Source organism: Rhincodon typus, chromosome 1 (genome assembly GCF_021869965.1).
Source record: "Rhincodon typus isolate 14 chromosome 1, sRhiTyp1.1, whole genome shotgun sequence".
Classification (NCBI taxonomy): domain Eukaryota; kingdom Metazoa; phylum Chordata; class Chondrichthyes; order Orectolobiformes; family Rhincodontidae; genus Rhincodon; species Rhincodon typus.
Window position 1 is genome coordinate 9,542,916 of NC_063332.1, and position 16,641 is coordinate 9,559,556.

The window sequence follows — 16,641 nt, forward strand, 5'->3', positions numbered from 1 at the left end:
CCTCAGGCTTGCGATGTCGAGTGATCCAGCTTCCACTGTGCTTTGGGATAGAGAATTCAAATTATTAATGACCCTAATAAAAACCAAAAGAACTGCGGATGCTGTAAATCTGGAACAAAAACGAAGTTGCCGGAAAAGCTCAGCAGGTCTGGCAGCATCTGTGAAGGAAAAAACAGAGTTAACGTTTTGGGTCCAGTGACTCTTCCTCAGAACATGTTTGTTATTAATGACCCTCCCTAGCAAAGGAAATCCTCCTCATTGCTGTCATAAATAGGAGGCCCCTTTAAACTGTGCCTCCTCGTTTTGGACTCTGCCATGCGACAGCCAATAAGGCACCTTCAAAGTGTAGTTAATGCTTTAGTGTAGGAAATATAGATACCAGTCTGCACATAGCAAGGTCCCACAAATAGCAGTGTGGCAATAAGTGGATATTTTGTTACTTAGTAATGTGGCTGGAAGGATAAATATTGGCCAGCACTCTAAGGTCAGTTCCCCAGTTCTTGTTTGAAAAGTACCACAAGATCTTTCAAAGGTATCTTAGAGGTCAGAGGGATATTGAATGTCTCAGCAAAAGGTTGGCACCTCCAACAGGACATGAACCAACAATTTCTAACACGCAGGCAGAAATACTATGGAGTGCCAACAGCCCTTTAGTAACAGTGTGCCGACAGCTCTATGGGTGGACCTGCACCATACAGGCTGCAGCAATTCAAGAAGGTAGCACATCATTACCTTGTCCAGGGCAATTAGGGATGTGCAATAAATGCTGGCCCAGCCAGCGACACCCACGTCCCACCAGCAACTTTTTAGTAAGTGCTATCAACAAGGTCAGAGCTGCCATTACCACTAACGTCAGACAAAACAAATGTTCTGTTTCATAGACTTCCAGACAATCTGTTGAATAGAAATGACACTTCACTCAATTTGAGCCTCCTTCTCTTACCCTACTTCCTCTATCTAACATGATGTGGCACATTAAAAAACAGAAGTTGCTGGAGAAACTCAGCAGATCTGACAGCATCTGTGAAGAGGAAGCAGAGTTAACGTTTCAAATCCAGTGACTCTTCTTCAGAATTGACACACATCTCGGACAGGCAGGACTTGAATTCAGACTTCCTGGAGGGATACTACCACCGCTCTGTAACAACTTTTCCGGATTGTTTTATCACTTTTGGAGTCATGTCCCTTTAAGAGGTCAAAGTGCAAATGAATCAAGTACCAGAATGTTATCTCTGCTCTGTAACACTTGAGACACAGGATTTCTCTGGACATTTAAGTACACGTACTGCATTTGCGTTAACTTTAATCAACACAGCAATATTATTGCATGGGATATTTTTCCTTCATGAAAAAAACAAAGAAGAAACCAACATTAAAAGTTTGAAGGCCAAGCGGGCAACTGCAAACAAACTATGACAGTAATCTAGAAATTCCATAGTGCAGCAAAAAAAAGAAACTAGGATTTCTTTGCAAATTGTGAGTACCTCCAAGTTGACTGGGTTTATGCCAGCTGACTTAAACTTAATCTATTTAAATCTTATTTCAAATTTGCACAGCCAGTGGGAGTCGGCCCCATTTGAACTAAGCAAAAGCATGCAGAAATTCAAATAAAGTGAAACAAGTAGTCTGCATTTAAGAGCAGTACAGAGTCAGCAATGCAAAATCTAGACCAAGTTTCATGCCAATAGACAAGGAGCACTAAGTACACATCTGGAAGCACAGAAGGATAGATACCAAATCATGCCAGCATGAACTGGAAAGCTATTGATCTACTATACAAGTTCAACATTTTAAATAAAGGATGCAGCTATGCTACATCGCCCAAACAGTTGCAGAGTCAGGTAAACAAGCTGTGAAGTTACTGACAGTAGTTAACAATGAGGGGTTGCACAGAGTCAATGCCTCTGAAGGAGACCTGAAAAATCCTATGTAAATATGGACAGTCCCAGAAAATAAGATGCATGCAAGAGTCAACTTGAAAACTTATCATTTCAAATTGGTTCTTTATAGGTAAAAGCCACAGGGACCAATTTTTCAGTCAATACTGTAACAAGACAATGAGTGCAATGCTTCTAAAGCTGAACAGATGAAGTGGATAATGGAGTTGGTGATTGCGTCCACACCGATTGAAGCATTAGAGAAAGGCTATTTGGAAAAAAGAACGGTCACAGTCTTAAATCACTGCTTATCAGATTGTTGTAGCTACTCAGCAGCACCTGCAAGCATTAGATGCAGCAAGCGGTATTAACACTGTAGCTAGGACTCCAAGAGCAAGCAAGCAGTGTGGTATGTGTGGTCTATTGCACCCATCATGTAGCTATCCTACATTTGCAGGGCTATGCAAGATATGTGATATATAAGGACCACCTATGCAAGAAGCCTAGCTCCAAAGATGCATACAGAGACTACAACAAGGCATAACCAAACAGGAGACAGATATGACAGAAGGACAACAGCAGCAAGGAATGCATCAGAGACCTGCCTAAATGTAAACTGTTATAAAGTCACTGTAGTCCTACCAGACCATAGGGTTGCTCAATCATTAGACAGAGAGAGAGAGAGAGAGAACTGAAGGAGGTTTAACCTGAGAGTGACCACACCTCAGGTAAGGGGAAAGGTTGAGAAGAGGAGTTCTTTGTGGTAACTTCTGCCAGTGCAGAACTTGAACGCACACTATTTGCATCTGTCTGCATTGCATATCGTCCAACTTGTAGGAATTACGGAAAAACACAAATATGAATCAAGGGCCAGAGTAGAACAACTTCATATTGTGTCTGCACCATCTAAGCGTGACCTGCTTCAATCAGAAATAGTGAATGACCTAAAATTAAAGGCACTATGGAATGTTGTAATCAAAGAGTGGCCAGGTATTCTCCGATGCTTTCTATCTAATAGGAATAGGCTCAGTATCTTGAGGGACACTATCTTCAAAGGAAAACAAGCTCTAGTGCCCAAAGCTCTCCACACTAGAACATATCACCTACACAAAGGATTAATGGGCATAGAGCAGACGAGATGACTAACACATTGTATGGCTGTAAATTGGGAGAGGAGAGTGTGCAGTGGGACCTGGGTGTCCTTGTGCACCAGTCGCTGAAGGTAAGTATGCAGGTACAGCAGGCGGTAAAGAAGGCAAATGGTATGTTGGCCTTCATTGCGCGAGGTTTTGAGTACAGGAGCAGGGATGTGTTGTTGCAGTTATACAGGGCCTTGGTTAGACCACACTTGGAATATTGTGTGCAGTTTTGGTCTCCTTTTCTGAGAAAGGATGCTCTTGCTCTTGAGGGAGTGCAGCAAAGATTTACCAGGCTGATTCCAGGGATCGTGGGACTGACGTATGAGGAGAGATTGACTAGGTTGGGATTATTTTCACTGGAGTTCAGAAGAATGAGGGGGGATCTCATAGAGACTTATAAAATTTTAACAGGACTGAACAGGGTAGATGCAGGGAGGATGTTCCTGATGGTGGGTGTGTCCAGGACCAGGGGTCACAGCATGAGGATTCAGGGTAGACTATTTAGGATGGAGATGAGGAGACGTTTCTTTACCCAAAGAGTGGTGAGCCTGTGGAATTCATTACCACAGGAAGTAGTTGATTCCAAAACACTGAATGTATTTAAGAGGCGACTAGATATAGCACTTGGGGTGAATGGGATCAAAGGTTACAGGGAGAAAGCAGGATTAGGCTGTTGAGTTGGATGATCAGCCACGATTGTGAAGAATGGCAGAACAGGCTCGAAGGGCTGAATGGCCTTCTCCTGCTCCTATCTTCCGTGTTACTACGTTTCTATGTTCAATTGGCCAGGAATTAATAGTGATATACAAGAGTTAGTGAGGATATGCGAGGCGTGCCCAGAGTCACCAACCACAGCAACATCTGGAAGCAATAAACCCGTACTAGAATCTGTCAGTCCCTTGGTCCAAAAGCACCAATGATCTATTTTCTGTGAATGGACAGAGCTTCCATTCTACTATTACTTCTCCAATCTTTGTAATTTTCAGACAAGAGCACTTCAAGCATCTCATTGAGTGGCACATTCAGACTGCTTGGCGCACCTGAAGGAATAATCGCTGACAATGAGGTGCAGTATAAGGGAAGACTTGTGTGTCAAATGAGATGTGAACCATGTGTTATTACATCTCAGAGCTTCACCTTTTGACACAAGATTGTCAGTGCCTGTGGAGATTATACTCAGAAGGCAAATGAGATTATACTCATTTCTGAAGAAGGGTCTAGACCTGAAACGTCAGCTTTCCTGCTCCTCTGATGCTGCTTGGCCTGCAGTGTTCATCCAGCTCTACATCTTGTTAACTCTCTGTAACTAACTTTGTTTTATTACCCAATGTTTATGTGTCATTTCTAATAGCTATCTTTGGGTAAAAATTGGAGGGATGTTATATTATCACCTTTGGAGTGATGTTCCATTCAGGGATTAACATGCAAAGGAGCCAAGTACACTGACATTGTCACACAATTCCCAGGCTCTCAGCTCTGTAGCACTTGAGGAGATTACGATGTACTGTGCACAATAGTTTAGTTGTAAATAAATCCACCAGAAATTTTCAAGTAAATGGAATCCACATGGCTAATTTGTGTTACATTTAGTTAACACAACAATCTCTTTGCACTCTGCACTGCTGCCTTCTGTGTCTGTCTCTGTTGCAGTAATATCTTCTTGCCAACCTCACATGATCCCACTACCAGCCTTGTATTTCCAGGTTTCAAGGGAATTATTTTTGGCCACTGGATGATAAAATGGGTGCAATCAGTGTGATAGACTATCTTGTTTGCAATACTGGATGTAGCGCACAATTTTGATCCCAGTACCATAACTTGAACCTGTCTGGTGGTGTCTTCAATACTCATGGAGCAATATATGTTGGTCGCTTCTATGGAGAGTTCAGAGCATGTTGGATAACACATAGCTCCAGGTTTCAGGAACTGAATGGGAAGACCCACAGCATCTCAGATGTGGTTCTGGAGCTCCTGGTGGAGAGATATCTGTAACCCACCTGAAGGAAAAAATGCCATCTTATCGTTCTAATCCTCTTGTCCCCTCTCTTCTGAAATAACTTGTATTATGCTGCCTGGCCTCATGCCTTCCTCCCATTCCTCACCCAGAACAAGCAAGATAGCCAACAGCCCAGCATTCCCTTTCTCCTTGTCTGCACTATTCAAGGTACCTTAAGGTGAGGCACACAATCATTTTCATTGATAGAGATAACACAGTGTGGAGCTGGAGGAACACAGCAGACCAGGCAGCATAAGAGGAGCAGGAAATTTGACGTTTCAGGGCGGGACCCTTCATATTAGTTGAAATCCTCAGAGAATGTCTGCATTAGATGCTGATGGGATGGATGTTCTGTGACATCTTGATGAATTGAAAGCGATATATTTGAAAGTGATGAAGGTAGAGGACTGCAGAGATAGGGCTGGAGAGTGGGACTAGCTGTTTTGTTAGCCAGTACAGACTTGATGTGTCGAAAGGCCCCTTTCTGTGTTGTAAAATTCCACGATTATGTAAGTTTCCTCATGGGTTCTGGATGTACTCTTCACAGCTTCAGAAGCAATTAACTTTAAATGGTGAGTATCCCTTTAAGTGGTGTTTAAAACCAGCATTAACACCATGTTTATTCCCTAACGGCTAGTCACTAATAAGTGTTGGCATTCACTGGCCAACAGAATATTGTGCAACCTTTGAATATGCACTGGCAGAAATTTAAAGTCTAAATCATTGATTTGGCAAGCTTCTGACATGTTTCAAATGCAGGCTTCAATTCCTTTACCAAGATGGTGTTGTACACTAAAGCCAGGCTTTACATTTTAGCTTCAGAATCTCAGCCATCTCTTCTTTAGCACCTAAAGTAGTGAGTGAAAATTGTTCATTTGCTCCCAAGCTCACATTCTCAGTGGGCTGTGAATCCAGTCCAATGGATTATTAGTCAGCAAACATAAGCACTACGCAATATACCAATGGATTGTTTGTCGACTAATACATCAATGTCAAGCAAGTTAATAGGAGCCAAGGTCATCAATGGAAATGAGTGAGGAGTGAATTTGGGATGACTATGAGGAAGATTGGAGGGGGGTCACCCTCAGGGCTTTTCTTGCTCGGTGGGTAAATACAGAAGTCCATCAGAGACTCCATTAACACAAAGTGTCTTTGCAGAGCTGCTAGCCAGGCAGTGGAAGGAGAAAATAAAATGAACACGTTCCATTTGTGTACATGTTTATTTTGTTTCACAGAAAGGCCCCAGAGCACCCCAGTACTGTATGATCTGTATGCTCTTGTTTGCTATGATCTGCCTGTACTGCTCACAAAACAAAACTTTTCACTGTACTTAGGTACATGTGACTATAATAAATCAAATCAAATCAAAATCAATTGAATTAACACTGTGAGAGAATGAGTATTCAACGCTGTGTGGCCTCTTTTCAAATTCAAGAGCCCTACTCTTAACTCTCCATCAGAAAAGTGTGAGCTTGACACCCACTTTACTCAGTCGCGAGCACACAATCCAGACTGACATTTCAGTGTAGCACTGGAGACGTGCTTCACTGTCAAATACTTTCTTCTTCTGGTCAGTATTTAAGCCAAAGCATCGTCTGCCCATTCAGATGAATGTGAAAGGTCCCTTGGCATGATGAAAAATTACATCACTGCAAATCAAATTGTCCTGCCTCTTCCCGCATTGCTGTTTGACGTTTCTCGTTACAGGCAGCAGCATTTCCCAGATTAAAACAGAGACCACACTTCAAAACTGGGCCAAGCGATCACTTTGTCCTTTTCACCGAGAAGTCAGATTACCTGAACCTGCTGGGGATAGGATTTGAAAGGACTGGGCATGTATTGAAAAATGAACAGAATGAGTAACAATGACAGACGTTGAAACTGAATGGTTCTACACAATTTGCAGCCCCTCTTTGCAAATCATCTGAAAGGTCTTAGATAGTTGCTTTACTCCATTATGTATCTGCCACATTAGAGCAACCTTCAGCTTCTCCTCCTGGAATGGGGAATGTGCTAGTCTGCACCACTGCAACACTTTGTGCTGGGAGGCCAGTAGGCTTTGGGGATTGAGGCACTTCAGGTGGAGCATGCTGTGCAGAGAAAAGTTACATTTTATTCCACTTTCTGTAGAATTCAAATTGAGATGTTTTGGACCATACTTCCACAGATTTTATGAATAGGGTATATTTTTGAAAAAAAATGTCAATCGACCTATTTGGTCTCAAGTTGTGAAAGCCTCTACAAGGTTGGGGGGGAATTAGTTGCAAATACTGTTTGGCCTCTTCTCAATGGTATCAGTCTTGTCTCTCACCACTGAGTCAAAGGATTGTGGTTCAAGTTTCACTCCAGAAAGCTGAACGCCATCTAGACTGATGTATCAGTGCCAAACTGAGAAAATATTATTTTTTATTCATTCATGGGATGTGGGCATTGCTGGCTAAGTCAGCATTTATTGCCCATCCCTAACTGCCCAGAGGACAGTTAAGAGTCAACCACATTGCTGTGGGTCTGGAGTCACATGTAGGCCAGACCAGGTAAGGATGGCAGTTTCCTTCCCTGAAGGACATTAGTGAACCAGATGGGTTTTTCCGACAATGGATTCATGGTCATCATAAGAACATAAGAACATAAGAACTAGGAGCAGGAGTAGGCCATCTGGCTGATCATGGCTGATCTTTTTGAGACTCGGCTCCACTTACCCGCCCACTCACCATAACCCTTAATTCCTTTACTGTTCAAAAATTTACCTAGCCTTGCATTAAAAACATTCAGCGAGGTAGCTTCAACCTCTTCACTGGGCAGAGAATTCCACAGATTCACAACCCTTTGGGTGAAGAAGTTCCTCCTGACCTCAGTCCTACATCTGCTTCCCTTTATTTTGAGGCAATACCCTCTAGTCCTCGTTTCACCTACTAGCGGAAACAACCTCCCTGCCTCCACATTATTTGTTCCCTTCATAATCTTATATGTTTCTATAAGATCTCATTCTTCTGAATTCCAATGAATATCATTAGACCATTCATTTATTTTAGTGGATTCAAATTTCACTATCTGCCATGGCGGGATGTGAACCTGTGTCCCTAGAACATTACTTGTGCGTTGTTAGAAAAAACATCTTCCTGATGTAGTTTCATCATCCTTAATGCTACTTTGCCCTCTACCAATGCTGTCTGGCCCACTGCGCATTTCCAATGTTTTCTCTCTACACACGAAGTCCCTTCATTTTCCTCTTATGTTTCCGATGTCCTGAGGTATGTATTAAAATATTTGTAACAATAATGTTCCTAAGTGCGATAGCTACAGCGCTGGTCAAGCCATATAGCATTGGCTTAGATATTGGTTTGTATCGAATAAGTCATTTTTACATTTTCCATTTCTACTTGAGGTTTTTATTGACGCTTTGGGGATTATATTCTGCAATTTGAAACACTGGTAGTTAGGGCTGCTGGTTTAACTGTAGCTGGATAAATTGAACTCCATCTTATATTCTGGAGAATTTTACTGATCTTTGGAGGATTGCATTCTACAGTTCCACTCCTTCTGCCTGCAGAAATTGAAGATCTGTGGCATATGATTATAATTAGTATTAATAAAGATTTTTATCATTAATAATGTATAGTTTTGATATGCTAATATTACTTACAAATTTGACAGCATCAGTTGTGGTTAATTAATGAAAAAAATGGATCATTAACAGCAACATGTAATAATACTTGTGAATTATAAATCATTGGCAAGAACATCATTTTAATATCAGAGAGAAGAGTTGATTATATTAATTATCAGAAGGGTTCTGAGTATTAGTAAAGGAGGATAGGAACTAGGAAAGCTGAAACTAGTTATAACTCCTGGAAACAGTTCAACTAGAAATACAGTTCCTGTTAATGTAGACATTTGGGTCTATCAAATCTATTCATCCAGTTTGGACAAGTGTAAGCGGTTACCAGGGAGATTGGATCACAGGATCCCTACAGTGCGGAAACAGGCCATATGATCCAATAAATCCACACTGACTCTCTGGAGACCATCCCACCCAGACCTACCCCCTACACTATCCCTGTAACACATGCATTTCCCATGGCTAATCCACCTAATTTACACATCCCTGAATACTAAGGGCAATTTAGCATGGCCAACCCACCTAATCCACCCATGTTTGAACTGTGGGAGGAAACTGGAGAGCACAAAGGAAACCCACACAGACATGGGGATAATGTGCAAACTCCACACAGTTGCCTGAGGCTGGAATCAAACCTGGAGCCTTGGCACTGTGAGGCAGCAGTGCTAACCACTGAGCCATCATGCTACCATGCTAGCTATTTCACTAGTATTAGAAATAAGGGTTCTGTTTTCACTAAAGCTTGCCATTTATTGAAGATGGTTAAATGTTGCTTATTAATATTATATAATTTTATTAAGATGCAAATGTTTACTTTCCCAGTTGTGATTTCTAAATGATTGAAGCAAATAATTACAGTTTGACTCCCACACAGTGAGAGGGGTAAATTTTCCCTCCTCATTCTTGTCGCTTTCAGTCAAGCATTTGGCTCGGTTAGTCACATCATCGTCTTCCAAAATGTTTCTACTATCTTCCACCCATGTGTGACTTCTCTCATTTGGCTCCATTCTTTTCCAATCAATAATAAGAGAATGACCTGAAAATGGCCTCTCTTCAAGCTCCTTCTGAAATTTCCAAGGATCTATCCTTGGTTCCCTCTTATTTCTCAACCAAGTCCTGCACCTTGGTATCATCATCCAAAGACAGACCTTTGGTTTTCACACAGCTCAACCTCACCTCTAGCCATCTTGCCTCCTCCACATCCAGTACTGGATGAGCAACTATTTCATCTAATTGAGTGATAGCATGACTGAAACCTTTGCATTTGACTCCCACTTCAAACATCATTCCATTCCCCTTTTTGGCTGCAGTCAAAGCGAATCTGTTCACAATTTTGGTATCATGCTTGAAAGATTTCTGACCATCACTTCATGGCATCACTAAAACTATTTGTTTTTACTTCTGTTACATAGTCCAGACTCAAAGCTAGTGAGACTCAAGGAACTAATGGCCGAGAGATGTGAACACATTGAGATATTTGAAATCAAAGTTTACGTCAAGGTAGAACTGGGAGATATCAATGGAATAGTGGAACAAAAGTCAGAGAAATTTGTGCTCAAAGTGTGCAGTGTTCGGGTCAGACTGCACTTTGGGGTTCAGTTAGCTCAGTTGGTGGCATTACTCTCTGACATACATGAAGCCTCACCTTGATAACCTCAGCCCCTCACCTGAGGCATGGTGACCCTCAGATTAAACTCACTACCGATTCTGTGTCTCTAATGAGACTCTAGGACTTAGGGTAACTTTCACTTCATGCGTGCTATGTCTGTCTCCAGTTTTGGTGACTTCAGGACAAGGGAGATGCTGAAAGGAGTATAGAGAAATGCTGCCGAGTTAGTCCTTAACTATTTGAAAGTAGAGAATGACTGTCGAACTGTTTCTTAGTCACTCATCCTATCAGTTTTGACTCAGTTACACTCTACCGTAACCTCTCTCAGTCTCCTCAGTAGATCTGTGAGTTTCTCTATCCAACTGTCTCAGTATCATTCAGTGTCTTTATCCACCAATCAAACTCTCAGTGTATCATTTTAATGTGAGTGCCCCACAAGAATCTGGTCACTTTTTATCCTCACCTAATATTGCTGGTTACCAAGATTGGTGGGAAGTACAATTGGGAGAGGTTTTAAACTTATGACCATGCTATTGGCTTTCCACTGGGGAGGGTTAAGTTAGAATTATCCACTTTGTTGCACTCACTGTCTCTTCATAGTTCTCAATTTCACAGTATAACTTTGCCTCAGAATCCTTCTCAATTTCTCCATATCAACCTCAATCTATGTTTCAGTATCTTTATCTCCCCATATGTCTGTGCATCAATATCACAGAGTCTATCAGTTTGTACCTCACTAGAGGACCCATTTTTTAACTCACTCAAAAGCTATTCATTTAAAGGGTTTAAGAAAATCTTATGTCCGAGCCTCTCAAGACTTTTGTCTATTTCTGTTTTGGTTTCCCCATCACAGCCCTCTCCCTCAGCATCTGGATTTCCCTTAGTGTCTTTCTGTCTCAGTGCTGCTCTCTCTCTCTCTCTGGCTCTGAATCTGTCAGTGTCTTTCTCAATCAGGCTCTCAGTTTGTCTCTCATTGTTTCTTTTTTCCCATTCCTGCCTCAGCCTGCCTCTCAGTGGCTCCCTCTCTTGGTGCCATTGCTGCATTTCTGCCTCATTCAGTCTCAGTCTCTCTGTCATCCTTCACTTTGATATGTTAGAATCTACCACTCGCTGTGAGTGTCACAATATCTCTCCATTTCTGTACTTATCTCTGTCATGATTGGTCTCTTCTAGTAATGATACCAATGGCTGTATTGTTGAGTGGTCAGTGAAGGAGCAAATAGTCACCTGAACATTTCCTGTTGAGTGTTAAAGTGATTTTTTATTCTCAAAGGCTGTGGTTCCTCAGTTTCTCTACACCCACAAAATTTTTCATTGTGGTATTGACCTACATCGTAATGATGTGCAATGCCTGATTTAAGTCAATGTTGACTGTGGTTTTCACAACAAGAGTGGAACAATGGACACCTGGGAAGGATGAGATTTCAACAAGAGCATTGACTCCAGGAAAGAGCTACAGAATGACTACTGAGTGCTAGACATAACAGTGACTCCCTGTGAGGGAGCAGCATAGAGAACAATGAGTACGTGAGCATAAATTAGATGGATAGAAAGAGACAAAACAATGGCTACCCTTGGGCTGGAGGTTTCAGGTAAAGTGGCTATCTTAGAGCATTATCAGTAGCTGAAGAGTGACTGACAACATTAGAAATTGGAGAAACATGAGTGCTGTTGAGAGTTAACGCAGAGATAGATTAGAATGAGTGGTTCTTCCTGCTATAGAAAAGTGTTGTGAAACTTGAAAGGGTTCAGAAACAATTTACAAAGATGTTGCCAGGGTTGGAGGGTTTGAGCTAGAGGGAGAGGTTGAATAGACTGGGGCTATTTTCCCTGGAGTGTTGGGAACTGAGGGGTGACCTTGTAGACGTTTATAAAAGCATGGATAGGGTGAATAGCCAAGATCTTTTTCCCAGGGTAGGGCAGTCCAAAACTCGGGGGCATAGGTTTAAGGTGAGAGTGGAAAGATTTAAAAGGAACCTAAGGACAACTTTTTCATGCGGATGGTGGTGCTTGTATGGAATGAGCTGCCAGAGGGAGCAGTGGAGGCTGGTACAATTACAACATTTAAAAGGCATCTGGATGAGTATGTAAATAAGAAGGGTTTGGAAGAATAGGGCCAAATGTTGGCAAATGGGATTGATTAATTTAGGATATCTGGACGGCAAGGATAAGTTGAACTAAGGGGTCTGTGCTGTGCAACTCTTTGACTCTACCTCCTCTTAGTTAGCAGTCTTTATGAATTACTGAAATGTCTCCAGCCCAACAACACAATAATAAATCATCATTACATAAAGGTTTTAATACAGAGGTGTTCCTAATTCAATTCTTGGAGGCCACTGAAACCACAGCCTAAAACTGCTCAGAAACGAAAACAGAAATTCGGCAGGTCTGACAGCATCTGTGGGGAGATAGCACAGTTAACATTTCAAGTCCAGTGACTCTTCATCAGAACTCTGTACTTAGGGGTAGGTTTAGGATTAATGCAGGTGAGTCATTAGTCTCACAATGTGAACTTTGCTTTCTCCTGCTGAGTCTCCCAAGCAAATTCTGATTTTGTTTCAGATCTCCTTGTTTTATAATAAAAATGCCCAGATTTGAAAGATAATTGCTTTTATTTACACCTTGAAAGTCAAAAATGCACCATGTTAATTCACAGAAGATAGAGACACCCTTTGTAGGATGGGTTAGAGACTGGAGTTTATCTCATCCCCTCTACCATGGACATACTGAACCTACATGACATTTTACTTACAGAATGTATCCAAGGTTACATTGTCAGCATTTTCCCTCATTTCATCATCTACATACCAAGAAGAACACATGTCACAAGAACACAGGCACATCTCCAAGCGATTGGTTTCTCAGTCATAAATGATGATATCTCAGTCTTTGAAAGAAGCACAACAAGGTGTTGATTATTTGTCAAGTTGACTTTCATCTGACCCATGCTACTGCTTATCTGTGAGCCCTTGCTCGGGTAAAGTACTTGATCAATCAGTGAAGGGAGAGCATTACACTATATCTAACTCATGCAATCCTTGGCACAAAGTCAGAAATTGCTGAAGAAACTCAGCAGGTCTGGCGGCATCTGTGAGGAGAGAAAGCAGAGTTAACATTTCAGGTCTAGTGACTGTTCTGAAGAATTCTCCAACAATTTCAATTTTTGCTTCAGATTTCCAGCATCTGCAGTACTTTGTTTTTCTCATGCAATCCTTGACCTAGTAATGGGTAACATAGCCAGTGCTTTACTTTGTGTCAAATTTGTATCTACTCATGACTTGGGAGTGTTTACTGGGAGAATGTAAAAGGAGCTTTATTCTGTACTTAAATAAGGCTGTGCCTATCTTGGTAATATTTGATTGGGCAGGACATATGGAGTTTTGCTCCATATCTCACCTGTCATGTATCTGTCTTAGGAAAATTTAATCAGACATTATCAAGAGAGTATAATGTTGTATTTAGCCTGGGTGGTACCTGTCCTAGAAGTATTTAATGAAACAGTATTGAAGGAATTTCATACTGTATCTAGTCTGCGTGGAACTTGTCTTCAAGTGTTTCAGAAAACAATATAGAGGAAGCTTTACTTTGTATCTCTAGAAGTTACTACGTTTTCTCTAGAATTTGTAAGGTTAAGGGATGATCTGTTTGAAGAATTCAAGATAATAACGGGAAAAGAGAGGGTAGATAAAGATAAAAATTTCGATTGGTTGGAGATTTTAGAACTAGGGGGCGTAGTCTAAAAAATTAGGGCAAGACCATTCAGGAGAGATGTTTGGAAGCACTTCTGCACACAAAGGGTGGCAGATGTTTGGAACTCTCTTCCACAAAGGACAGTGGATGCTGGGTCAGTTGTTAATTTTAAATCTTAGAAACATAAATTTTTTTTTAAGCGAATGTATTAGGGGATATGGACCAAAGGGCAGGTATATGGAGTTAGGCTACAGATCAACTGTGATCTGATTGAATGGTGGAACAGGATCGAGGAGCTGAATGGCTTACTCCTGTTCCTATGTTTGTATCGAACCTGTGCTGTCCCTGTCCAGGGGTAGTTTGAGAGGAGAGTACAGGGAGCTTTACTCTGTATCCAATCAAGTTGTACCTAACTGGGAGTGTTTGAAAGGGCACTGCAGTGGGTGTTGCACTCTCTATCCATAACCTTGTAGTGGAGGTGCCGGCGTTGGACTGAGGTGGATAAGTTCAGAAGTCTTCAGGATCGTCGCTGTTTGCTTGCATCTCTGCAGAAACTTGACGCCAGTGTCAATATGCACAATCTTCTTGGAGATCCTCTCCACTTTGAGTAGGCAGCTTGTGGTGTCGATGATAACCATGATGTGGAGGTGCCGGTGTTGGACTGGGGTGGACTGGGGTCAGACCTTATCCATAACATCTGCTGTTCCTAACTCGATAAGTGTTTGTAAAGGATAATGCAGAGGGATTAATCGTAACTGCCTGCACCCACCCTTGACGTGGATTTGTATTAAGGCTCGGAGCCCTTCAATATTACACTCAATAGATTTTCAAAATTGAGATCATGATTAATACATTGATGATAAATTGTTAGCAAGACAGAGATAGATCGAGATAGAGATAGACAAGGAGATAGGAGCCAATAGAGGAATATAAAGACAGAAATAGATAAATTAGATCTATATACGCATAGATTGATCCTTTCTAACAGTAGTATGGGTTTATACATATCCAAAGGAGTGCAGTGGTTCACAAAGGCAGCTCACCACTACTTTCTCAAGAGCATTTAAGGGTGGGTAATGAATGCTGGGCTAGACAATGACGATCACATCCTCTTAATTATTACATTTTTAAAAAGAAAGTGAGATTGATTGACCTGATGACACTTGATAGGTAGAATATATATAGGCATACGGAGGAAGATATTTAAACATCTAGTAAGGATAATACCTATACAAATGATTTGGAAATGTCTGAACATACATAGATGGATAAAGCAGATGGACAGCTTCACATATAGACAGACATATAGAGAGATACATATTAGGGGAGGAAGCTGGATATTTAGATAGAGCTGTAAGTTGAGCCACAGATGAGACACTGAGTAAATAGTTGCAGACAGACCACAGATACAGGTGAATGATAGAGAAGGTTTTTCCCTATCAAACTAGTGATAATCTGTAGAAAAGAGAGTTTGGAAACAGAAAGGAGTGAGCCTACACTCATTTCTGAACAGGCGCGTTCAGAATGTTTCCCCTTCCCTTTCCTAGAAATAAAATTTTCCTGGAGTCACATCATCCCTAGGAGCTCTTACTAACGTGCTGTTGCACAATTGTATTGTGATAAGGTAAACCCAATGATTAAAATATGGTTTCAGCGTTGATGGATTGTTAAAAAGAAATTGCTTAAGTCAATTCGCGTGTATTAATCGTACCTTACCCCGCACCCCACTATACACACACACACACATCTAAGGAATATTATGAGATTGTTTAAATTCCCACTGAGAGATATTGCAGGAAGCCTGTTTCAGAATGAAAGGGATTAGAGAATAAGAGAGGCAGGGACAGATCGGGTGTCTCCAGAATGTGGAGAGGAACATTGCAAAACTTGCTGGCGTTTCGCAGATATCTCCAGGTACGTCAGGGTTGGAGAGAGGGGCGAGAGAGTGGGTGAGAGAGAGGGAGAGATAGAGAACAAGACAAAAGAAGCAGTTTGTTAAGCTCAGGCATTTCTTTCTCGGAAGAACGTGATGCTTGTATGCCCAACGTTTTACAATCGGGCTTTTAAAAAATATATTTGCTGTTTTCCTCCTGTTTTCACGGTTTGGGGGCAGGGGGGTAAACTGCAGGCCAGGCTAGGGATCTCCTGGAATGGCAGCAGTAGCGGATGGAGAGACCGGTCTCAGGTGTGGGACCTGATCTTACAGAAAGGGTCTGGGAGCTGCGAATCGGAAACACGTTCTGTTCAACTGTTAATGTTTAATTCCGAAAGTAAACATGCTAGCGCGAGATTTGTATCACATTATAAGTATCGGATTCTGGTATTGATACCTTAGAAAAAAAAACGTTTTATTTTCAGAAATGTGCTACACATTTATGTATACATTATTTTATAAAGTTATAATTATAAGTAATTTATATAATCTAAATGAATCTGTGCACGATTCTGATGTATTTTTAATAAATACATTCATGAATAAATGTATATAAACTATCCTGTTCCTATATCTACACTGGGAATATATTTGCAAACATTATACTGTAGTTTATATAATCCAATTTATAATGCATAATCTATAATCCAAAAAAGTCTATAAATCGATTCTAATTATAGGAAATTGGATGATGCATTGTTACCGAAAGAGATACATTTATCTTATTGAGTAAATGCCAATGGTCTGAAAGCAGTTTCAGGGATCACTTTGCTCAGTG